This window comes from Mus musculus, chromosome 14 (genome assembly GCF_000001635.26).
Source record: "Mus musculus strain C57BL/6J chromosome 14, GRCm38.p6 C57BL/6J".
NCBI lineage: Eukaryota > Metazoa > Chordata > Mammalia > Rodentia > Muridae > Mus > Mus musculus.
The window spans coordinates 18736376-18762537 of record NC_000080.6 but is presented as its reverse complement, the minus strand read 5'-3'; the positions used below and the strand labels follow the sequence as shown (position 1 = coordinate 18762537).

At 40.0% G+C, this 26162-nt stretch overlaps 1 protein-coding gene across 10 annotated transcripts in view; it reads left to right on the top strand.

Annotated features, from left to right (window-relative positions):
* The window catches only part of Ube2e2 (ubiquitin-conjugating enzyme E2E 2), a 320722-nt gene that overhangs the window by 131747 nt on the left and 162813 nt on the right, over positions 1-26162 (top strand). The window lies entirely within an intron of this gene.

Below are 26162 nucleotides of genomic sequence, written 5' to 3'. Positions count from 1 at the left end.
CATCAACTAATTCACATTGTTTCTTCCTGGGGTTGGGGATTTAGCTCAGAGGTAGAGTGTTTGCCTAGCAAGCGCAAGGCCTTGGGTTCAGTCCTCAGCTCTGGAAAAACAAAAACAAAAAACAAAACAAAACAAAACAAAAAAAAACCCGTTTCTTCTTTAAGAAGAAGTTGTTCTTTTCTTAAAGAAGTGAGTGGGTGGTGAGGGTTGTGAATTCAAGCTTGGGTGGCAATGAGACAGCAGGGGAGGTAAATGATGCAGTCTAGTGACTGCCCATAGGTCCTATTCTGGGATGCTAAGCAGCTTATCCAAATGTCAGTCCAGTGTGTTTGCATTGCATCTCTCAGAACATTCGTCTGTTTACATCAAAAACCTTGGGTGCCTTGTGTCTCTGCTGACAGCCTTTCAGGCTCAGCACCCTAGTTGGTGACTGTCTTAGTTAGGGTTTTACTGCTGTGAACAGACACCATGACCAAGGCAAGTCTTATAAAAAACAACATTTAATTGGGGCTGGCTTACAGGTTCAGAGGTTCAGTCCATTATCATCAAGGTGGGAGCATGGCAGTATCCAGGCAGGCATGGTGCAGGAGGAGCTGAGAGTTCTATGTCTTCATCCAAAGGCTGCTAGTGGAAGACTGACTTCCAGGCAACTAGAGTGAGGAGCTTATATCCACATCCACAGTGACACACCCATTCCAACCAGGTCACACCTTCAGATGGTGCCACTTCCTGGTCCAAGGATATACAAACCATCACAGTGACTTTGTTCATATTTCTCTCCACTACTAAGCTAATATTGCCTCCATTCCCCAAGTGTGTGAGTCCTTTCCGTCCAGAGTTTTTATGGATCCCTGTGTAAAGCCTGGTGAACTGTTATAGCAATCAAACTGTCCTGATACAAAGCCATACAGAATCTCTCTTAAAACAGTTCTAAAATGTGACCATTACATAAGGAAGCAAACTTGTGTACTGATGTGGAAATAAATAAGCATTTATTTTTACATAAAGAATTGAAGCTTGGCTGAATATTTAAAATGGCAGGACACTGAGAGCATCTTCAATATTTTTCAGTGTTTGATCTGTGTTTTGATTTTATAGTTGTCAATGTTGATAATCCTGATTCACATAAATATATTATACAAAATGTCAGTATTGTTTTATGGTTATTTCAGAAATTACTGGAATGTAATCCCAATGGCATTCTATCTAACCCCAGGCAGTTTTAACACTTTTAATTCTTGAGCCTTCTTTTTCCCCCCTTAGTGAAAATCAAGTCAGAAACTCAAACAGTAATCCTTAAAGTCAAATTTATATTCTAATGTAATCCAATGGAAAGATATACTAATTTTTACTAAGGAATAATGGTAGGTGAACATTAGAAGTCTTTGTTGTCCATAGTTATCATTATGTTTCTATAAAAACAGAAAACTTTTTTGCTCGTGACTCAGGATGTTTTAGGCAGCATTAGTTGGTGTTGGTTTGTAGGAGCATGTACACAGACACGGGGCATGTTATGTGTTCAGAGCCTGTGTGGAAGCCAGGTAACACCACATGGGCAGGACTGTTGGAATTCTTACACTTTTGACTTTGGGTTTATTCTTGGCCATGGCATCTCCAAAACCTTTGCTGTTGCCACATTCTTTGCACCGCCTCCCCCCCTGCCCCCCCCCTACCACATTCAAGTATGACCCATATGGGATTCAGGGACTGGGGTGTAAGCTGGGATCTAGCTCAGTTGGTAGAGTACTTGCCTTCCTTGTACAGAGCCTTCAGTTAGATCCCTTGAACTGTGAGGTGTTTGGCTCCATCCAACATCCTAGCATGTAGAAGTTGGGGGCAAGTATCAGAAGTTTGATTTCAAGGGTAGTCTCTCCTTCCAATAATCCCAGTTGAGTCAGAACTCCTCAGAGTTCTGCTTTCTCTGTGATCCTGAGATTCTGGGTATGTCAGAGTTCCTGGGAGTCAAGTTGCCTCTGAGACCCTGAGATCCTGGTGTGACCAAGCTCCTGGGATACTAAGTTACTGAGCATGCTAGAACACCTTGGAGTGGTACTTCCTCTGGGGGCTGTGGGACTGTTCGGTGAATTTGACAAACACACACACACACACACACACACACACATACACACACACACCACACCACACCACACACGGGGTGGGGTGGGGATTAGTATCTTGGCCCCTTCCAGGTAGGTGGGTTTGCCATATCAGCAAATATTTGTTGAATGAGAATGAACTTGGAAAAAGTTTTCAAGTTTTGTAATTAAATGATTGTCTTGTGTATATGTATGTGTATGCATGCACATGAGCCACTGTGTATGTATGTACGTCTCATATCAGTCTGCCTGCCCATCTGCCTGTCAGAGGACAACTTACAGGAATCTGTTCTCTCCTTCAGCCGTGTGGTTCTGGAGATAGAACTCAGCTCAGCAAGCTTGGCAATAACTGCCTTTGTCCTCTGAGCGCTCTCTCTCTCTCTCTCTCTCTCTCTCTCTCTCTCTCTCTCTCTCTCTCTCTCTCTCTCTCTCTCTCTCTCTCTCTCTCACCTAGAAAAAGTGGGTGGGTTGTTTGTCTGTCTGTTTTATTGTTGTTTTTAAAGAAAATTTGTTGGAGAAGAAACTGTAAGGCACTATTGCTGAGAATTTACTTGTGCACACTCCCAGCTGGTAAATTACGTGATGGAAATCATGTCTTCATGCAGCACTAGCAGAGGAGAGAAGACATTTGCCCCAGCTGATTATCCTCCCAGCTGTTCTCACCACACAGGTGCAGTTCTGTCTCTGAATCTGAAGTTCACTGAGAATTGCCCCTGACTTTATAATGAGTTTAACTGGTGGATTGTAGCAAACAGAGAGGGAGATGGGAGCACACTCGAGTCCTGAAGCTGAGTTAGTTGTTCGTTCTTTAGAACTGACATTAAAATCTAGGAAACACTGACACTTAGAGCAGATTAATGACAGTGTTTTACCGAATTCAGCTGCTAACAGTACATTTTTTTAATGTATCATTTTGTTACCTACATTTTACTATATGTGGATTAAAAATAACATCACAAAACATTTTTCAGTTTCAATTGCAGTAATTACCACAAAATCATGTTTTAGATATCATGTACCCAAAAATGAATGTGAATGCCATGCATAATTACAGATTTAATAGTCATGGAAGAAAGTGGGTGTAGGAAGACTGTTGCTGAAGCTTAAGATTACACACATCAAAAATGAGAAACACCAAATGTTGAATTACATTAAACATTTAAATTGCCTTTGAGAATATCCTTCACAGTCCTTTCGGAGCAGCTGCTGTGCTGTATTGGATTCTTTTCAGTTCTGTACCTTAAAGCTGGCAGAGCCTCAGATACTTAGGGCAGATTGACAAAGACTTGAAAAGGGGAGGAGCTCCCAACAGCTGCCCTGGAGGCCTTGTCTCTCTGGAATACAATCTGTTCTAAGGTTATGTTTAGATGCCACTAATGCTGGGTTTCCCTCTCCCTAAAAGGCATTTTCTAGATGTGTTTCTTTTAAAGCTAGTAATAAATAGTGAAAGAAAAGCTGCCATGGTGTTTAGTTTCAACAATGACTAATCTATATGAGACATGGACATATAGTTCTCTTTGTTTGATTAAAATAAAACCTTCAACAATGTGGACACATAGCCTGTGTTTCTTGAATGTGTGTATTGCGTCACTGCATCCCAGTTACACACATGTGATGCAGCACCTGTCATTGCTCCTTTGGGTCCAGAGCTTGCTATCAGGCACTACTGTCACCCCAGCATCTGCAGCCTGCACAGTGGCACTCTCCTCCACATTGAGACATGGCTTCCTGTGTAGGACAGTGGGCAGTCCATGAGTGTAAAGCACCTCTGTGATCAAGAGTCTTGATGTCTTAGCTGCCAAGTTCCTGTTTATTAAGACATTCTGTGTTTCACTGAAGATTGTGCCATGCAGAGCATATAATAATATGTTCTCGTTTAAGTGCTCCAAGCTAGATAGTTTTTCCTCTAACATTATTAAACTTTAAAAATGCACTGATAACACTACAAGCATATGGGACTTCTCTATATTTTCAGAATTTTTAAAGTTGTCATGAACAACCATTGGAAAAAATACTTTATTCATTATTTATTTTAAAAATTACAAGTGTGTGTATGTGTGTGTGTGTGTGTGTGTGTGTGTGTGTTTGTGTGTGAGTGTCAATGTGAACATATGTGTATGGATGGCTAGTCGAGGATCCAGGCAAGAGTGCTGGATCCTCTGGAACAGGAGTTACAAGCAGTTGAATTACCCAACATAGATGCTGGAAACTGAACCCTGCTCCTCTGCAAGGACAATTTGTTCTTAATTGCTGAGCCAGCTTCTCCTCCCTACTTGGTTAATACCTTACTGTTTGACCTGCTTTCTATAAGAGAAGAAACAGGAACTTCAGCTACCATTAAGAAGAGCCGATAAGTGAGGCATGCTGGCACTAGCCTGTGATCCCAGCACTCAGAAGGCTGGAGCAGGAGGATCCTATATTCAAAGCTAGCCAGGGCTACATAGTAAAACCCTCTCTGGAACAGAATAGAATAAAAGCCCATAAGACAAAGGTTTATTACTACTGATGCTCCCTACAAAGAGGACGCTTAACCATAGGTTGGAAGTTTCACAATAGGCCAGGCTTCTTGGTACTAGAAAGGATTTTGAGATTTTTCCAAAGCTAAGTGAGATTTTTACAAATGTATTTGTTTGTATTTTATGTGGTTAAATATTTGCCTGCATGCATATATGTACACCATGAGCATCATGGCGCCCATAGGGACAAAAGAAGGCATGGGAACTGTAGAACAACAATTAACAGGCAATTGTGTACTGCCATGTTAGTTTTGGATCTGAACCAGGCTTTCAAAATCAGCAAGCGCTCTTAATCTCTGAGCCATCCCTCCAGTTCCCAGAACGGAGTTTTTACCTAACAGAGAACATCTTTGGAGAAATAAGTGTGTCATAATTATAAGGAGAAGCACAGTTTTAGATACCATGAAAAAGTCTTTGCCCTTCTAACATCTAGGTAGGCTGAACTATATAGGAAGAATGGGCTAGGCTCTGTAAGAAGCCTAGAGTGCTAAGATGGAGCTGAGATCCTGCAGCCTCCCTGGCCTCTGTGCTACCTAGATAAGTCTCAGAAAGGACAGCAATTGCTGAAGCTTCAGTGTGGTGTTTAGTTTCTTTAGTGTGGACTACAAAAGATAGCAGCCTTTCCGTAAGTTCTGTTGGGCTATATGTTTAAGTTAGTGGTTCTTAACTTGTGCATTGAGACCCCTTTTGGAGAATAAACTGTCATAAGGGTCACCTAAAACCATCAGAAAACACAGATATATACATTATGATACATAACAGTAGCAAAATTATAGTTATAAAGTAGCAAAAAAAAATAATTTTACAGCTGAAGGTCACCACAACATGAGGATCTATATTAGATCAACATGAGGTCACAGCATTAGGAAGGTTGAGAACCAGTGGTTTAAGTATTCAGGTCCTTGGTACCTAGTATATGTTAGGTAGATTAAGGGTTTTAAAGGGACACTATTGCCTAAGTTATATGGTAGAGTTACATTTCAGAGGTTTGAAGCATTCAGGTCCATTCAAGCCTTTGGTTCTCTGGAGATCTCTCAGTCAGCAGCTACTATTTCATAAAATAAATATCAACTAGTGAAATCTTCCAAGGAATAGAGAAAATAAGTATGGGAAGTCTGACCTGTGATCCTGCTGACTCTGTGATCTGTGAACACACATGGATCTTACCTGTGGCCCCTTCTGACTGCGTGCTATGTAGACACATGGGTCTGACGTGCAGCCCCTCTGACTCTGTCATCTGTGACCACAAAGTTGTCACAGGTACAAATTCTTCCTTTGAAACAGACCTTCAAAGACGGAGGAATCCACATAGAAGGAAAAGAGAAAACTCATGTCAAAAACATGTGACAAGAACATGTTTTCCAAGTAGCCTTTGTGGCTCTGTCAGAGCTTCTGTGTTTTTGTTTTATTTTGTCTTGTTTGTTGTTGTTGTTTGTTTTTTAATGACAGACAAGCCTGTTTAAATGTTCCTATAAAGTATGAACTTGCTCAAAGCCAAAACAAAACAAGTATAGGAAAATAAATAAATATAAAACAGTTTTGCTTGTAATATTTCCAAAGCCAGTGCTGCTTGAGGATATATATAAGCCCTGCTAATAAAATACTCTAAAATTTTGAGTATATTGTCATTGCAACATGTTCTGTGTAACAAACCTCTATTTAAAAAAAAAATGAAAGCTTTTTAATAACGCCATCAAAGATACTTTTGGGGGTAGGGGTTAACACCCTGAAGTAATAGTTGTGACTTTGGGGATTTAAAAATATAGCCTGTCAGAATTAAATTATACGTCTGAAGACAATTGCAGTTTCTATTTGTTTACATCCATCTCTTCTTTTGTAAAGCAGTTGTTAGGACACAAAGAAAACTGAAAACAAGACCTGAGTACTTAGTTTTATTTTTGTTTAGCAAAGGCAGAACAGCACTTCTTAGGTTCAGGTCACCATGCAGCAGACTACCCTAGCTGACACTGCCTGTACCAGAACCCATTCCTTATGTATGCATCCTTGCTCTTTTAATCTTATAACCCTGTGGTAATTGAGACTCACAGATATTAATAAAATATTAAATACATATCTAAGAAATTTTCCAAGGGTGTATAGTGAGTGGTGAACGCAAAGGTGGGCCCAGGTGCATGTTCCCTTCACTCACTGTGAAGGGTTAAGGTCAGAGCAGAAGGACCAGAGACAGAAGGTGATAGAGACAGGTCACTGTGTGGTCCCAGTCTCTCATTGTCCAGACAGATGGATGACTTTTGGGTTGATATTGTGTTTCAGACTCCTTTAGGACTATGCTGGTGTTGCCAAGGATGGGCAGACACTGGTCCTGCCAGCCTTAGTGCTACCATCTGCTTTTGAAAACCTGTGTCTGGCAGATTTTGAGAAGATCAGGTGGTAAGATAGATGAGGTTTATGTCAAGCTGCCCTGAGTCTTGGATCCTCAGATAGTAACCTCAGGGGACTGGTGTCAGCAACTCTTCAAAACGAAATGCCATCTTCTGGAGCTTCTTGTTCTAATTAAATGAACAGTGATGTCAGAACAACTTCTCACAGCCACTCTAACCAGCATCTGCACCCAGGTAGCTGCTCTGCGGCTAGCATATTTCAAATAGACTTTGATACATAACGTAAACCATCCATGTTAATAAGAAGGACTTGGTTTACTCTTTAACAGAACGTTTCTAATTGTATGTCTTTATCTTCATGTAATTCTTAGCGGAGTTGTCAGATAATTTTGGCTTTATGTGAAATTAATGATTAGGGGCCAGCAAGATTGCTCAGTAGGTAAAGGTACTTACTGATGACTTGAGTTCAATTCCCATGACCCATATGATGGAAGAAGAGAAAAGACTCCCACAAATTGTCCTCTGATCTATACATGAACTCTGTGGCATGTACACACACACACACACACACACACACACACACACACACAGCACAATAAATAATTTTATTAGTTTAAAATTATACTTTCATTGTCAGTAAATAACAAAAATTAATGAAGAATTTTGTTACTTAAAAATTATAGTTCTGGAACCGGTGTTCTTGGTCTGAGCTGCTGCATGGTGCCAGCCACTTCCCTGTAGCTTACAGAACACCCAGGGCTGCCCTTGGGACTCTGCTCTGCTTGCTCACTTGGGCAGGCCCTTGTGCAGCCTTTGAGTGTTACTGGAGGTCAGAAGATACATCCAGCACAGCAGCTCTTAATAGATGGGTTCCTGGGAAAGGAAGCCTAAGCATTTGAATATACCAAGGAGTCTTGATGCAGCAGACCGGTTATTAGTGTTTCAAAGGAGGGTCTGACATCATCCATAGAAGTTTGCATGTGTTTGTACTGTGTGGTAGCAATAAGGAGTTAGTGCTACAATTGCTAGATTTTTTAAAATATGTGTGGGAAGGAGAGCAGTGGGGTTGGGCATGGAAAAGTAATGAGGTGAATAAGTACAAGATACCCTGATAGAAATGAATGGAAGTATCATGATTAGAATGAACCTATCATCTTATAGACTAACAAAGACAGTGTTTAAGAGGACGAAAATATATTCTCTGTCCTCAATCACATTATAGTCATGAATAGAAACAAGGACACCATGCCACATTTTTGTTTTGTCTTATTTTTGATTAACAGGTCTTACTATGTCCTGGCTGGCTCAGAACTTCCTGTATAGACCAGGCTGGCCTCTAACTTAGATATCCACCTGCCTTTTCCTCCCAGGTGCTGGGCTTAAAGGTATGCACCACCGTTTATGACCATGATACCATATCTTAATGACTGTGCTAAAAATGCTACCAGGAGCATGAATGACATAATAGCTTCCAGGGGGTGTGGAATGCTGATCAGGCTCAACTTTCTGAACAAATATATTATTTGTATAATATATACATATACATATGTTTATATATATTAGACTACCAGTTTGAGATTCCAGCTGGATGATTCTTTATGTGACCAAAGAACCTTTATGTGAAGTTATATATTTGAATATAAATTTTGGTTTAAATATTTCAACAGTTTTACACAAGCTTAATCTTATATATTGTCTGAGAATAATTCCATGAAAAAGTTTCTTAAATAGTATTTAAAACTGGGTCCAGACATACAGAGTATAATGTTTAAAAAGCTAAAAATGGAGTAGCTCGGATTTCTTCCAGGCAGCACTTGAACCAGGCCTCCTTGGGCCCGAACTCGACTGACAGTCCCACGGTCTCCAGAGGACTCACCAGCCCACAGGGGCTCTAGCATGCCCAAGATCTTAGGTTCACTGGTGAGTGGAACACAACATCTGTTCCAACAAAATCAGGAGTGCCAGGGGCCAGCTGGAGGACAGACACAGGTACCCTGCCCGACCAGTGGCTTAGGTTCCTTCTGGTCAGCCCTGGTCTACCTTGGTTTCAAACTCAGCAGACAGCTCCATGGTCACCAGAAGAGGTACCACTTACAGGTGTTCTAACAATCCCCAAACCAGCTCATTGGGTACTTTCTCTAGCACCTTCATTGGGGACCCTATGTTCCCTCCAATAGATGACTGTGAGCATCCACTTCTGTATTTGATAGGCACTGGCAAGCCTCACAAGAAATAGCTATATAAGGGTTCTGTCAGCAAAATATTTTTGGCATATGCAATAGTGTCTGTGTTTGGTGGATGTTTATGGAATGCATCCCTGGGTTTGACAGTTTCTGGATGATCCTTCCTTCTCTCTCGCTCCTAACTTTTTCTCTGTAACTCCTACCATGAGTATTTTGTTCCTCCACATTTTCTGTATCCATTCCTCTGTTCAGGGACATCTGGGTTCTTTCCAGCTTCTGGCTATTATAAGTAAGGCTGCTATGAACATAGTGGAGCATGTGTCCTTATTACAAGTTGGAACATCTGGGTATATGCCCAGGAGAGGTATTGCTGGGTCCTCAGGTAGTACTATGTCCAATTTTCTGAGGAGCCGCCAGACTGATTTCCAGAGTGGTTGTACCAGCTTGCAATCCCACCAGCAATGGAGGAGTGTTCCTCTTTCTCCACATCCTCGCCAGCATCTGCTGTCCCCTAAATTTTTGATCTTAGCCATTCTGACTGGTGTGAGGTGGAATCTCAGGGTTGTTTTGATGTGCATTTCCCTGATGATTAAGGATGTTGTACATTTTTTCAGGTGCTTCTCAGCCCTTTGGGATTCCTCAGTTGAGAATTCTTTGTTTAATGGGGTTATTTGAATTTCTGAAGTCCAGCTTCTTGATCTCTTTGTATATATTGGATAATAGTCCACTATCGGATTTAGGATAGGTAAAGATGCTTTCCTAATCTGTTGGTGGCCTTTTTGTCTTATTGACGGTGTCTTTTGTCTTACAGAAGCTTTGCAATTTTATGAGGTCCCATTTGTCAATTTTTGATCTTATAGCATAAGCCATTGGTGTTCTGTTCAGGAATTTTTCCCCTGTACCCATATCTTCTAGGCTTTTCCCCACTTTCTCCTCTAAAATTTCAGTGTCTCTGGTTTTATGTGGAGCTCCTTGCTCCACTTATACTTGAGCTTTGTACAAGGAGATAAGAATGGATCAGTTCGAATTCTTCTACATGATAACCACCAGTTGAGCCAGCACCATTTGTTGAAAATGCTGTCTTTTTTCCAGTGGATGGTTTTAGCTCCCTTATCAAAGATCAAGTGACCATAGCTGTGTGGGTTCATTTCTGGGTCTTCAATTCTATTCCATTGATCTACCTGTCTGTCACTGTTCCAGCACCATGCAGTTTTTATCACAATTGCTCTGTAACACAGCTTGAGGTCAGGCATGGTGATTCTACCAGAGGTTCTTTTATTGTTGAGAAAAGTTTTTGCTATACTAGGTTTTTTGTTGTTCCAGATGAATTTGCAAATTGCCCTTTCTAACTCTGACGAATTTAGTTGGAATTTTAATGGGGATTGCATTGAATCTGTAGAATGCTTTCAGCAAGACAGCCATTTTGACTATATTAATCCTGCCAGTCCATTAACATGGTAGATCTTTCCATCTTCAGAGATCTTCTTCAATTTCTTTCTTTAAAGACTTAAAGGTCTTATCATAGGGATCTTTCATTTCCTTAGTTAGAGTCACAGCAAGGTATTTTATATTATTTGTGACTATTGTGATGGGTGGTGTTTCCCTAATTTCTTTCTCATCCTATTTATCCTTTATGTAGAGAAAGGCCACTGATTTGTTTGAGTTAATTTTATATCTAGCTACTGCACTGAAGTTGTTTATCAGGTTTAGGAGTTCTTTGGTGGAATATTTGAGGTCACTTAGATATACTATCCTTTCATCTGCCAATAGTGATATTTTGACTTCTTCCTTTCCAATTTGTTTCCCTTTGATCTCCTTTAGTTGTCTAATTGCTCTGGCTAGGACAGCAAGTACTCCATTGAATAGGTAGGGAGAAAGTGCGCAGCCTGTCTAGTCCCTGATTTTAGTGGAATTGCTTCAGGTTTCTCTCCATTTAGTTTGATGTTGGCTATTGGTTTGCTGTATTTTATTATGTTTAGGAATGGGCCTTGAATTCCTGATATTTCCAAGATTTTTATCATGAATGGATGTTGGATTTTGTCAAATGTTTTCACAGGATCTAATGAGATGATCATGTGGTTTTTGTCTTTGAGTTTGTTTATATAGTAGATTATGTTGATGGATTTCCGTATATTGAACCATCCTTGCATTCCTGAGATGAAGCCTACTTAATCATGATAGATGATCGTTTTGATTTGCAAGAGTTTTATTGAGTATTTTTGCATCGATATTCATAAGGGAAATTGGTCTGAATTTCACTTTCTTTGTTGGTTCTTTGCGTGGTTTAGGTATCAGAGTAATTGTGGCTTCATAGATTGAATTAGGTAGAGTATGTTCTGTTTCTATTTTGTGCAATAGTTTGAGGAGAATTGGAATTAGGTCTTCTTTGAAGGTCTGATAGAACTCTGTACTGAACCCACCTATTCATGAGCTTCTTTTTGGTTGGGAGACTATTAATGACTGCTTCTATTTCTTTAGGGGATATGGGACTCTTTAGATCATTAATCTGATCCTGATTTAACTTTGGTACCTGGTATCTATCTGGAAAATTGTCCATTTCATCCAGGTTTTCCAGGGGTTTTTTTTTTGAGTATAGCCTTTTGTAGTAGGACCTGATGATTTTTTTGGATGTACACAGATTCTGTTATGTCTCCCTTTTCATTTGTGATTTTGTTAATTAGGATTCTGTCCCTGTACCCTCTAATTAGTGTGGCCAAGGGTTTATCTATCTTGTTGATTTTCTCAGAAAAACCAGCTCCTGGCTTTAATGATTCTTTGTATAGTTCTTTTTGTTTCTACTTGGTTGATTTCAGCCCTGAGTTTGATTATTTCCTGCCATTTACTCCTCTTGGGTGAATTTCCTTCCTTTTGGTCTAGAGCTTTTGGATGTGCTAGTGCGTACTCTCTCTAGCTTTTTAGCAGTACTCAGAGTTATGAGTTTTCCTCTTAGGACTGCTTTCATTGTATCCCATAAGTTTGGCTATGTTGTGGCTTCATTTTCATTAAACTCTAAAAAGTCTTTAATTTCTTTCTTTCTATCTTCCTTGACCAAGGTGTCATTCAGTAGAGTGTTGTGCAGCTTCCATGTGAATGTTGGCTTTCTATTATTTATGTTGTCATTGAAGATCAGCCTTAGTCCATGGTGATCTGATAGGATGCATGGGATAATTTCTATAGTTTTGTATGTGTTGTTGCCTGTTTTGTGACCAATTATATGGTCAGTTTTGGAGAAAGAACCAGGAGCTACTGAGAAAAAGGTATATCCTTTTGTTTTAGGATAAAATGTTATGTAGCTGTTTGTTTAATCCATTTGGTTCATAACTTCTGTTAGTTTCACAGTGTCTCTGTTTAGTGTCTGTTTCCAGGATCTGCCCATTGATGAGAGTGGGGTTTTGAAGTCTCCTACTATTTTTGTGTGCAGTGCTTTGTGTGCTTTGAGCTTTACTACATTTTCTTTAATGAATGTGGCTGCCCTTGTATTTGGAGCATAGATGTTCAGAATTGAGCATTCATCTTGGTAGATTTTTCCTTTGATGACTATGTAGTGCCCCTCCTTGTCTTTTTTGATAACTTTGGGTTGGAAGTCATTTTATTTGATAGTAGAATGGCTACTCCAGCTTGTTTGTTTGCACCATTTGCTTGGAAAATAGTTTTCCAGCCTTTCACTCTGAGATAGTGCCTGTCTTTGTTCTTAAGATGGGTTTCCTGTATGCAGCAAAAAGTTGGATCCTGTATATGCCTTTTTACTGGGAAATTGAGTCCATTGATATTAAGAGATGTTAAGCAAAATAATTATTGCTTCCTCTTATTTTTGTTGTTAGAGTTGAGATTCTGTTCTTGCAGATATCTTCTTTTAGATTTGTTGCAGGATTTCTTTCTTGCTTTTACTAGGGCATAATTTTCCTCCTTGTGTTGGAGTTTTCCTTAATTAACCTTTGAAGGGCTGGATTCATGGAAAGATATTGTGTGAATTTGGTTTTGTCGTGGAATACTTTGTTTTCTCCATCTATGGTAATTGAAAGTTTTGGTGGGTATAATAGTGTCAGCTGGCATTTGTGTTCTCTTAGGGTCTGTATAACAGCTGTCCAGGATCTTCTGGCTTTCATAGTCTCTGGTGAGAAGTCTAGTATAATTCTAATAGGTCTTCCTTTATATGTTACTTGACCTTTTTCCCTTATAGCTTTTAATATTCTATCTTTATATAGTGCATTTGTTGTTCTGATTCTTATGTGTTGGGGGAATTTCTTTTCTGGTCCAGTCTATTTGGAGCTTTTTAGGCTTCTTGTGTGTTCATGGATATCCTGTCCCGCGGGATTCAGTTATTCGTGGGTGTGAGGGGGACCGCAAACCTGGAAGGAAATGAGAGGAAGGGAAGGAGAAGCAGAGACCAAGAAGGGTACCTATCAAGGTCTCCATCTATTAGGTTGAGACGCCTGGCTTTAAAGCATACATCGAGGGGAATAGGGAGCGGTCAAGGGGGAATTTAACAAAGAACAAAGAAGCAGGCATCTGCTGACATGAGGGCCGAAGTCAGGCTCCAGGAGGCGGTCACTCTGCGTCTTATCTCCGGAACATAGATGCACCTTAACAGCCTTGGGGTGTCAGGCCGGGCTCAGGTGTAGCTCATGTCCTTGGATGTCATGGGAGTCAGAAAGAGATAGGGAAGAGGGGACTGTAATTCAGCTTTTACAGCCTCAGGTGCCAGGAAGGGAACAGGGAGGAGAGAGTGATAACCAGCTCCTAGAACAAGGCCATTTGGCCTGTCAGGGAGAATGTGAAGGGCTCGCTTTCTCATGGGATGGTCTCTGACACATGGGCATCTCTTTCTTTAAGTTTGGGAAGTTTTCTTCTATAATTTTGTTGAAGATATTTACTGGCCCTTTAAGTTGGAAATCTTCACTCTCTTCTGTACTTATTATCCTTAGGTTTGTATCTTCTCCTTGTGTCCTGGATTTCCTGGATATTTTGAGTTAGTATCTTTTTTAATTTTGCATTTTCTTTTATTGTTTTGTGAATGTTTTCTATGGAATCTTCTGCACCTGAGATTCTCTCTTTCATCTCTTGTATTTTGTTTCTGATGCTTGCATCTGTGGTTCCTGATTTCTTTCCTGGGATTTCTATCTCCAGAGTTGTCTCCCTTTGTGATTTCTTTATTGTTTCTACTTCCATTTTTAGATCTTGGATGGTTTTATTCAATACCTTCACCTCTTTTGTTGTGTTTTTCTATAATTCTTTAAGAGAATTTTGTGTTTCCTCTTTAAGGACTACTGTCTGTTTAGCAATGTTTTCCTATAATTTTTTAAAGTATTTTTCTGTTTTCTGTTTAAGAACTTCTACCTGTTTATCAGTGTTCTCCTGTATTTCTTTAAGTATGTTATTAATGTTGTTCTTCAAATCCTCTACCAACATCATGAGATATGATTTTAAATCCCAATCTTGCTTTTCCGGTGTGTTGGGGTATTCAGGACTCGCTGTTGTGGAAGTACTGGGTTCTGATGATGCCGGGTGGTCTTGCCAGGAATGGTATGATTCTTGCATTTGCTTTTCGCTGTCTGGTAATCTCTGGCTTTAGATGTTCTAGCTGTTTCTGGCTGGAGCTTGTTCCTCCTGTGATTCTGTTAGCTCCTGTCAGCACTCCTGGGAGTCCAACTCTCTCCTGAGTCCCAGGTATCAGATCACTCACTTCAGGCAATCTCTCTTTTGGAGGGGAAGGTGCACAGAGGTCTGAAGATCAGCTCCACCTCCTGTCTGAGGATGAAGGTCTGAAGGGACCCTGTCCAAGAAGCTCTGTTGCTTCTGAGACCTGCACACTCTCCTGAGTGGACTGGTCTCTGAGAGACTGAGGACAGAAAATGGAGATCTCACCTCAGTCCTATGGTCAGCACCCTCCCTGGAGGACAACTCTCCTCTGGTGGGTAAGGTACACAGAGTTCTGAGCTATTTAACTCTTCATCTAGCAAATCACTTAGTCTCTTTTATTTATTTTTAACTTTATGTGTACTTTATACTTCATAAAAATTCTAGTCCCAGGTACATGGTCCAAATGTTCACACCTTCCCTGCGGCCACAGTGGTGGCTGCTATCTATGAAGCTCCTTGTTGGAGCCACTTGTATTGCCAAGCTGTTTATATGGTATACTTCATGGCTAAAGGAACTGAAGTGGTACACCTGGGTAATGAGGCTCTAATAGCTAAGCTGGAGTGCTTGAAATGCTAACTGTGGCCTTTCAGTATGCTACTCCTTGTTCTTTGCTAAGAAGATACATTCAATTCAGCATTCTTTCTTCTGTGATGGTTTGTTTAAGCAGCAAGCAGCTTCAACTATGTAGCTCTGGCTTTAGAGTGAAAAATAGAAGAGATTACTGGGACAATTAATGCTGGAGCTAAGAAATTAGTGGCGATTAAGAAGAGACCAGCATTACTGAGGTGAAATCTTTTGGGAAGTCTTTTCTGAGAGCACAAAGAAGCTGTGTTCCAGAGATAGCCAAGCTTGTACCTCATGCTGCTGTGGTTGGTAATGTGTAAGAGTCACACAGGTGGTACTGGTTTTGAAGACATGAAGGGGTCATGAAGAGCAGCTGAAACTTGGCACTGTAAGAAACCATAGAAGGCCATTGGTGAAGGTGCAGTCTCAGTTGCAGTTGATGACCCAGGACTGAAGGAGTCATGCAAAGGAGTTGAGGCTTGGCAACATGAAGAGAGCCTATGAGAGGCTATCAGTGAAGCCTAGTTGCAGTGGGAGACCCCAGTGTATTGGAGATGCCAGCACTATAGGATGATCACCCAGAATACCGCAACAGTAGAGTGGATCAACCTGATCTTAGAGTGCTACAGAGGGCAGATCTGGAGATGTGAAACCAGCCCTTAGGAGGAGCCCCAGATCATGTATGGTTGCCAGACATTGAAACAAGAAGCTGTAACATTGAAGTTGCCTTGGAGACCCCAAGATGTTTAAGATGGTCTTTATATCCATGGTCTATCTACTGAGAAAAGCTGCTAAGAGGAAGTGAAGCAAGCACAAGAGAAGGAAGTTTGTTGCAGTCAACAAAGATGAAAAAGGAGTTGGAGATCTGAAAACTGCTTTGACATCAGATATAAAGATACAGAGTTTGGAGTTTGTCAGGCTGGTTTACTGTCTTGCTTTGGAGATTACAATTAAGTGATTGGATGTATCTCGGAAGAGACCTTAAACTTTGGCCTTTTAACATTGCTGAGTCTGCTATAGTATATGGAGACCTTTGAATTTGGACTAAATGTATTTTGCATTATGCTATGTTTAGGTATGGCCTCCATTGACTCATATGTTTGAACAAGTCTTTAGGGGCCAGGGAGTGGAATATGATGGCTTGTGTATGCTTGGGCCAGGGAGTGGCACTATTAGGAGGTGTTGCCTTGTTGGAGTAGTTTGTTGCCTGTGGTTGTGTCCTCTAATACCCTATTCCTAGCTGACTGGAAGTCAGTCTTCGGCTAGCTGTCTTTGGAACAAGAAGAAGAACTCTCAGTTCCTCTAGCCCCATGCCTGCCTGAATGCTTCCATGCTCCAGCCTTGATGATTCTGGACTGAATCTCTGAATTTGTAAGCCAGCCCCAACTAAATGTTGTATTTATAAGAGTTGCCTTGGTCATGGTATCTATTCTCAGCAGTAAAATCCTAACTAAGACGTCTTCCAAATTAAATTTTGGTTTTGGTGCATAGTGTAAAATTCATAGGACTAAAGAAATCGTTCTGTGGATAAAACACTTTCTGCTTTTGCAGAGACCAAAGTTCAGTTCCCAGTACCCTGGTCAAACTGTTCCCAGCTGTCTGTTACTAAGACTCTTCTTAGTTTTTGTAGAGTTCTCTATAACTGGAAACCTTAGGATATGAGGTGGTAGCCTCAGTTCATCCTATAGTGAGTTGTCAATTACATGAACAATTTACTTCTCAGTCCATGCATAACTTTGGATTTCACCTTTGGTTAAAAGATGCTGTTGGTTTGTCTAAAACAAAACAAAACAAAACACCTCCATATCAAATGTTATATAAAAAAGGAGTTTCGAAATAGGCTGTAATTGAGGCACAGAATGCTGTGCCTTTTTGATTGTTGCCCCTTGGATGACCTAAGAAGTTACTGCTTCCCAAACTCTGGTTGTGTACTATATCTTCTACCTGTCGTCTCTCTTAAAAGATGTCCTCAAGTTTTCTTTCACACTTGTGTTTTCTCCAACAAGTACATTCCATTTTATTTTTAAGTTACCTCACATTATTCTAGTCATGGACATTATTCTACACATATCTCACTATGGTTTGGGTTCAGCACTGCCGCAGAACTTGCTCTCTTGGTTTTTTTTTCCTTTCACTTGGCACACTTCAGAACTACCAGAGCCACCCAGACATTCAGCACACACTTTAGGTTTGCTCCTAAGAACATGAGGATTACATTTCTGAAGGCAGCCACCCAGCCCTTCTGTTTCTTTTTCTGTGTTGAATACATGTCTGTCTAGCATCAGAGACAGGCATTGAGGCCCTGTATATCACCTGCTTGGACAGTGACATACTAAGGGAAGAGATTTCATTTTGATTGCATTCAGTGATCTCTTTATGCCCCAAAGCATAAAGACTGATCTTTCATAATTCTGGCAATGTCAGTGTAACTATAGCTATGTTCTTACTCATATAGGTCCCTAAACGAACCCTCTATAAAGAGAATTTTAGGCTAATTTAGGGTTAATTTTATGTAATCATTAAAAATAATCTATAGTGTCTTGTGGATACTTGATTGTCTGTTACCAGTATTTGTGTAAAATCCTCCATGTGTGAAGCAGGAAAATGTCAGCATTCACTGCTGTTTGAAGTTTGAAAATGTCTCCAACTCTGCACTAAACCCATCTAGTGGTGGGCTTTTTTGGTTGGGAGACTATTGATGACTGCTTCTATTTCTTTAGGGGAAATGGGACTGTTTGGATCCAACAGAGATCTAAAGAGTCCAAGAGATTCCAACTCTTCTCAAACTATTCCACAAAATAGAAACAGGAGGTACCCTACCCAATTCATTCTTTGAAGCCATAATTACTCTGATACTTAAACCACACAAAGTTCTAACAAAGAAAGAGAACTTCAGACCAATTTTCCTTATGAATATCGATGCAAAAATACTCAATAAAATCCTTGCAAACTGAATCCAAGAGCACATCAAAACGATCAACCATCATGACGAAGTGGGCTTCATCCCAGGGATGCCTGGATGATTTTATATAAGGAAATCCATCAATGTAATCCACCATATAAACAAACTCAAAGACAAAAAACACATGATCATCTCGTTAGATGCGGAGAAAGCATTTGGCAAAATCCAACACCCCTTCATGATAAAAGTTTTGGAAAGATCAGGAATTCAAGGCCCATACCTAAACATAATAAAAGCAATCTACAGCAAACCAGTAGCCAACATCAAACTAAATGGAGAGAAACTCAAAGCAATCCCACTAAAATAAGGGACTAGACAAGGCTGTCCACTCTCTCCCTACATATTCAATATAGTACTTGAAGTTCTAGCTAGAACAATTCGACAAAAAAAGGACATCAAGAGGATACAAATTGGAAAGGAAGAAGTCCAAATATCACTATTTGCAGATGATATGATAGTATATATAAGTGACCCCAAAAATTCCACCATAGAACTCTTAAACCTGATCAACAGCTTTAGTGCAGTAGATGGATATAAAATTAACTCAAAAAAATGACCTTTCTCTACACAACGGATAAATGGACTAAGAAAGAACTTAGGGAAACAACACCCTTCACAATAGTCACAAATAATATAAAATACCTTGCTGTGACTCTAACTAAGGAAGTGAAAGATCTGTAGGAAAAGAACTTCAAGTCTCTGAAGAAAGAAATTGAAGAAGATCTCAGAAGATGGAAAGATCTCCCATGCTCATGGATCGGCAGGATTAATATAGTAAAAATGGCTATTCTGCCGAAAGCAGTCTACAGAGTCAGTGCAATCCCCATCAAAATTCCAACTCAATTCTTCACTGGGATAGAAATGACAATTTGCAAATTAATCTGGAAAAATAAAAAACCTAGGATAGCAAAAAGTATTCTCAACAATAAAGAACCTCTGGTGGAATCACCATGCCTGATATTAAGCTGTACTAAGAGCAATTGTGATAAAAACTGCATGGTGCTGGTACAGTGATGGACAGGTAGATCAGTGGAATAAAAGAGAAGACCCTGAAATGAATCCACACAGCTATGGTCACTTGATCTTTGACAAGGGAGCTAAAACCATCCAGTGGGAAAAAGACAGCATTTTCAACAAATGGTGCTGGCACAACTGGCAGTTATCATGTAGAAGAATGTGAATTGATCCATTCTTATCTCCTTGTACAAAGCCCAAGTCTAAGTGGATCAAACACCTCCACATAAGACCAGAGACACTGAAATTAATAGAGGAAAAAGTAGGGAAAAACCTTGAAGATATGGGCACAGAGGAGAAATTCCTAAACAGAACAGCAATGGCTTGCACTGTAAGATCAAGAATTGACAAATGGGACCTCATAAAATTGCAAAGCTTCTGTAAGGCAAAAGACACCCAATAAGACAAAAAGGCCACCAGCAAATTGGGAACGGACTTTTACCAATCCTAAATCTGATAGGGGACTAATATCTAATATATACAAAGAGCTCATGAAGCTGGACTCCAGAAATTCAAATAACCCCATTAAAAAATGGGGTACAGAGCTAAACAAAGAATTCTCAACTGATGAATTCCGAATGGCTGAAAAGAACCTGAAAAAATGTTCAACATCCTTAATCATCAGGGAAATGCACATCAAAACAACCCTGAGATTACACATCACACCTGTTAGAATGGCTAAGATCAAAAATTCAGGTGACAGCAGATGCTGGCGAGGATGTGGAGAAAGAGATTGCAAACTGGTACAACCACTCTGGAAATCAGTCTGGAGGTTCCTCAGAAAATTGGACATAATACTACCGGAAGATCCAGCAATACCTCTCCTGGATATATACCCAGAAGAAGTTCCAACTGGTAATAAGAACACATGCTCCACTATGTTCATAGCAGCCTTATTTATAATAGCCAGAAGCTGGAAAGAACCCAATGTCCTCCAACAGAGGAATGGATAAGAAAATATGGTACCTTTACACAATGGACCTCATAATTTTATGTTCCCTCAACAGAGGAATGGATACAGAAAATGTGGTACATTTACAAATTGGAGTACTACTCAGCTATTAAAAACAATGGATTCATGAAATTCTTGGAAAAATGGTTGTATCTGGTGGATATTATTCTTAGTGAGGTAACCCAATCACAAAAGAACACACATGTTATGCAATCACTGATAAGTGGATATTAGCCCAGAAACATAGAACACCCAAGATACAATTTGCAAAACACAAGAAAATCAAGAAGAGCGAAGACCAATGGGTGGATACTTCATTCCTCCTTAGAATAGGGAACAAAATACCCATGAAAGGAGTTACAGAGACAAAGTTTAGAGCTAAGATGAAAGGATGGACTATCCAGAAACTACCCTACCCAGGGGTCCATCCCATAATCAGCCACCAAACCCAGACACTATTGCATATGCCCGAAAGATTTTGCCGAAGAGACCCTGTTATAGTTGTCTATACCAGTGTCTGGCAAATACAGAAGTGGATGCTCATTGTCATCTATAAGATGGAACACAGGACCTCCAATGGAGAAGCTAGAGAAAGTACCCAAGGAGCTGAAGAGGGTCTGCAACCCTATAAGTGGAACAACAATATGAACTAACCAGTACCCCTAGAGCTCATATCTCTAGCTGTGTTTGTAGCACAAGATGGCCTAGTTGGCCATCACTGGGAAGAGAGGCCCCTTGGTATTGCAAACTTTATATGCCCCAGTACAGGGGAATGCCAGGGCCATGAAGCGGGAGTGGGTGGGTAGGGGAGCAGGGCAGATGGAGGGTATAGGGAACTTTTGGGATAGCATTTGAAATGTATATAAAGATAATGTCTAATAATGATTTTAAAAAGGTTACTTGCTACACCAACGAGAATAAGCCAGCTAGCCCCGTTGCCTAAATTGGCCCCTCACAAGGTTTTAAAAGTGTGTTCTTTGTTTGTTCTGGGCCTCTCCTCTTGCCTGTGTGCTGTGGAGGGTCCCCAGCACGTTCGATCAATAAAAATTCCTCTTGCAGTTTGCAAAAAACAAACAAACAAAAAAAACCAAAATCAAAAAAAGAAAGAAAGAAAGAAAGAAAGAAAGAAAGAAAGAAAGAAAGAAAGAAAGAAAGAAAGAAAGAAAATGAAAGAAAGAAAGGAAGGAAGGAAGGAAGGAAGGAAGGAAGGAAGGAAGGAAGGGTCTCGAATGCTTCTGACCCTGTTTCTGAGCCTCTGCATTGTTTGTGTTTAGGTGTTTGCTTCCTTTTGATCTGTGTTGCCTTTCACAATCCTGCTTCTTGCAAGTTTATTCTGTCTACAAAACGTTTGCATAATGTTTTCCTCTTCTCATATCTGCTTTATACTTCTACCAGAACATGCCTTTTCTACTTTAAAGTCTGTGTCTGCTCCAGTCACCTGTCAGGTTTTCTCTGATACTCTTGACTGTCATCTGCCACCCAGTAGCTCAAAGTGGAACCATGTGGAATATATGACATACAGCAGGTCATGATAATTTTAAACACTAACTGATGAAGTTGAAAAAAAAACCCTCTATGATTGAATAAGAATTTCAGATTGAATGATGCCTGTCTATATGAAATATCACAGGAGACAATCAACACTGGCAACATGGCACATGCCTTTGATCCCAGCATTCTGGAGGCAGAGGCAGGTTAATCTCTATAAGTTGAGACCAGCCTGGTCTCATATAGTGAGTTTCAGAATAGACAAGTCTACATAGTGAGATCCTGTCTTGAAGCAATAAAACATTGAATCCATGGTCAGCATTTATGAATGAAATTTACTGTATTTTCATATGGTTGGTGTGAAAGTGAACCTGGACAATAGAAGGTATGAAGATTTGCTTCCCTGTTTAAGGACGAGTAGTGGGATGGAATTCCCTGGTTCACCTCGTTAGAAAGTGAAGGGCATTGTACTCTGGAAGTAAAGAAAGTCAGAGACTATGCCGCAAGGAAGGTTCTAGGCAAGTGAAGGCAGACCTAGACAGGGCTCATTAGTAAATAGGGAGCAGAGTGAAGAGAAGAAAGAAAAAACATTAGGGTGACGCTTACAGAATTAAAACAATAAATAGAAGGGACTGGTGATTATAGCTGTCAGCATTTATATCATGGTGAAATGCATAGTCAACTGGTAGCCTTTTGTGGTGGCTTACACTCCTGAGCCCCAGAGTCCTGCTTCATCCCGTGTGCATCAGGGTGAGAAGGCATTTTTAGAGGATGCTTTTTTAGCTGTTACATAACCATGCTCTTCACCCATTCCCTCCGTCATGGTGGTTAAGTTTCTTCAACCAGTGTCATTGATTGCTTCCTTATATTTTCTGAACTGTGTGTTTTCATGGTATCGAGTTTGCCAATGGGACACTTATTGTTATTTAGTTGTGGGCTTGCCTGGGCAATCAGAGCTTGTCTGCCTTGTCTCTCCCTCTCTACTCCTCGGCCCTTTCCTCCTTTTTCTTTCCCCTTCTCCTTTTCTTTCCCCATTTTGGTTTACTTCCCCCCCCCCTCCACTCCTCTTTATGGGTTTTTGCTTTGTTTTGTTTTTCCATTCTTCAGAACTGGAAAATAAGGGTCTGATACGTACAAAATAAGAATCTTAAAGTGTCTTAATTACTCTACTATAAAACGGTATCATCCGCCTTTAAACAATACTGGTTTCTTGCGTTTTGAAATGGTATTCCTAAGATATCCACGGTGTCTTTAAATTTGTGCCCCCACCTTCCATAGCCTCTGGATTGGCAAAGATGACAGGTGTGGGGACCATTCCTGCCTAAGAACTGCTTTTCATTGAGCATGAAGACCTAAAGCTGTAAAGGTCAAAAGAGTTGTTCTGGAAATATACTGAGGTGAGGAGGCCAACTCAGCAGGCTGCAAGTGTTCCTGGGCAGAGAACTGAAGGTGAATTGAGAGCACAATGTGGATGTCACTTTCCAGGACACAGTCGTGCCGGGTGCTTTGTCCTGACTACTGATATCTAGGTATAGATATCTTTTTAAACGTCACTGAGCTCTATAAAATACAGATAGAACATTTACACATTTTACTGAATGTTAATAAAAAAACAGAGGAGGCACACACAAATTTTCATTAATGTTTCTGCTTGATCTATATTTTATTTCAATTGCATATATGTGACTATTGTCTTTGTTACTTTTAAACTGTTATCTCAAAATGATATCTACAGAAAGAAATAAGGCAATACATTTCATTTATAGCTTCCAGGAGCTGAAATTTCCCTGACACTAACCTGGGTCTCAGATCCCTGCTGCTGCCAGTGATCCCACTGTTAGCTGGTATCAGTGGGGGGTTAACCACACTCAGTTTAAGCTTGCTATTTGTATTCTGTTTTGGAGTTTTTCTTTTTTCCTCATTTAACTTTCTTACATCATCCATGACCCATAGGGTCTGTACACTGAAAGAAGAGTGCAGATAAGCACACAATAAAACACATTTGGGGATAATGCTCCACAGCGAAGCTACCTTTCAGTGTTCCTGAGAACACAGGAATTGCCTGTGAAAATCTCTGGAAGGCTAGGAAAAGTGAATAAGCTCATATTTGTTCGTGAAGATTATAGACCCACTTAAAGTATGTGGGAACTGTGGGAGAGTGGATTAATTGTAACTTACCTGTTCCCATGGTGGGATGTCTACATAACTGATATTGCTGAACCCACCATCCACAGAGGGCATCTCATCTGCAGCACTTCCTCACCCCTGCACATCAACACAGTAGACTTTATGAGGCCTAGGACCACTAGGATGTCAGTCCCCTCTCAGTAATGCTGCAGACCATGTTTGATCCTTTAGTCTTTATATATTGAATTCACTGCATAGCTAGCCTCAAGCTTCCTGCTTCACTCTGAACCAAGTGCTGGCACTATAAGTATCTGCCAACATACCAGGCTTGAATTTATTCAATATTAAATAGTATTTAGCCCAGGTTAGGAAGAACATGTAGATGAACCCAGGACCTAAACCCAGGATCTCTTACTCCCCTTTCTTCTCCTTTATGGAAACCATCTTTTCCAAGTCACCTCTGGATTTTGGTGACATGAGACACTTGCTCTTGTGTGCACCGCCCCCCCCCCCATTCCTGTCCTCACCTGGCACCCTCTCCCCAACCACATTAACCACTCTGCTGCTATGTTTGTCTTTTAAAGCTTTGTCCTTTGAGAATTTTGAACAATGTAATTTGATCATATCTATTCCTCCCAACTCATCACAGATCTGCCCCCCCCCCAGCTTTGTGCCCTCTTCTTTTCCCTCCCTCCATCTCCCATTCCTCCCTCCCTTTTTTTTTTAAACCCAACAAACCCAATCTATGCTGCATATGTCCATGTTTTTTATGTGTGGCCATCCACTGACGAATGCTCTGTTTTCTAATCCTCAGACAGACAGAAAACTGTCAGTTGCCTAGATTTTCCTCAGACGTGCCAAGTGCTGAACATTAACATGAAGACAACAAACACCTGCTGTGGAGTTGGGGAACCCAGATCCCACGGTGTGGCCTGTACATATACACACTCACACTATCCCAGCTAGCTCTTCTGGAATAAATTTAGAGCTTCTTAGCTTAAACGGAGCTATTATTACACTAGTCTGCCCTGGTGCTGGACTCGGGTCGCGTCCCATCTGTCCTGGGCTGTTGTCCTGGCATAATCATTACTTTTCTCCTTTTTTACTAGGGGCTCACTATGTAACCTTGGCTGTCCAGGAACTCACTATGTACACCAAACTGACTTCAAACTGCAGATGTGCACCACCATGCTCAGCTATAACATAACTTTTTAATAATTTGCTTTCCAAATGTGTAGATGGAAAATTATATAGACAATGTTTAACAAAAAAACCTAAATGGGTACAAAGGTGATTTTAAGTTATGTTATAGTTAAAATGATACACATGGTATTTAAATACCACAAATGCAAATGTACGTTAACTGTTCGTTTAAGCAGCAAGCTCAGCAAAAAAAGAGTATCTTTGCTGTGATATACTACAAGGTACTCAGAGCATTGCTCATACAGTTACTGTGAACTAATCTTCATGTTTAAAAACATTGAATCATAAATGATGCCATAATCTATGGCAGAATACTCAAACATTACAATTAGAATTTCAGTTTTAAATTGCAAAATTAAATGTTTAAATTATTCCTGTTTACAGTTCTTTATATTCAAAGGGAATCAATCACTGGTCTTTGTTTTGTACATCAAAAGAATTATATTAAAGAGAAAGAAAGAATTTTAAATAGATGATGAGACTGGAGAGGTAGCTCAATGGTTAAGAGTACTTGCTGCCCTTGTAGAGGACCTGGGTTCAGTTTCTAGCACTCACATGTTGGTTATAGTCATCAGTAACTCCACACCAGGGAACCTGACATCTTCTGACCTCTGCAGGCACCAGGCATAAATGTCTTAAATATACGTACCTGCAGGCAGTCAAAATACTCATACATAAATTAAAACTAAAAATCTTTTAAAAATTAAAAAGACATTGACTTTAAGAAATAAATATTTTATACTTATCCTTGCCTATTTAAAAGAGATTACTTCATGTGACTACTCTATATTTGAATGTATAAGGTAATGCATAGGTAAGACATGATTTACTGAGATTTCTTTCTGCAATACTAATGAGTCCTTGATGATAAAATCCTATGTAAGAGATATATATTACAATTGTTTTTTTAAAGTTCATGGTCTCTTGTATTCTTAATGTACATAGTATAGGATATTAATCATACAGAAACCATTGATTATCACCTACTAATATTATCTTAAAGTTATTTTTTCTTCATCCAGGTTGAAACTTCAGTGATGAGCCAATTAAAAATCATTAACTTCCTACTCAAAAT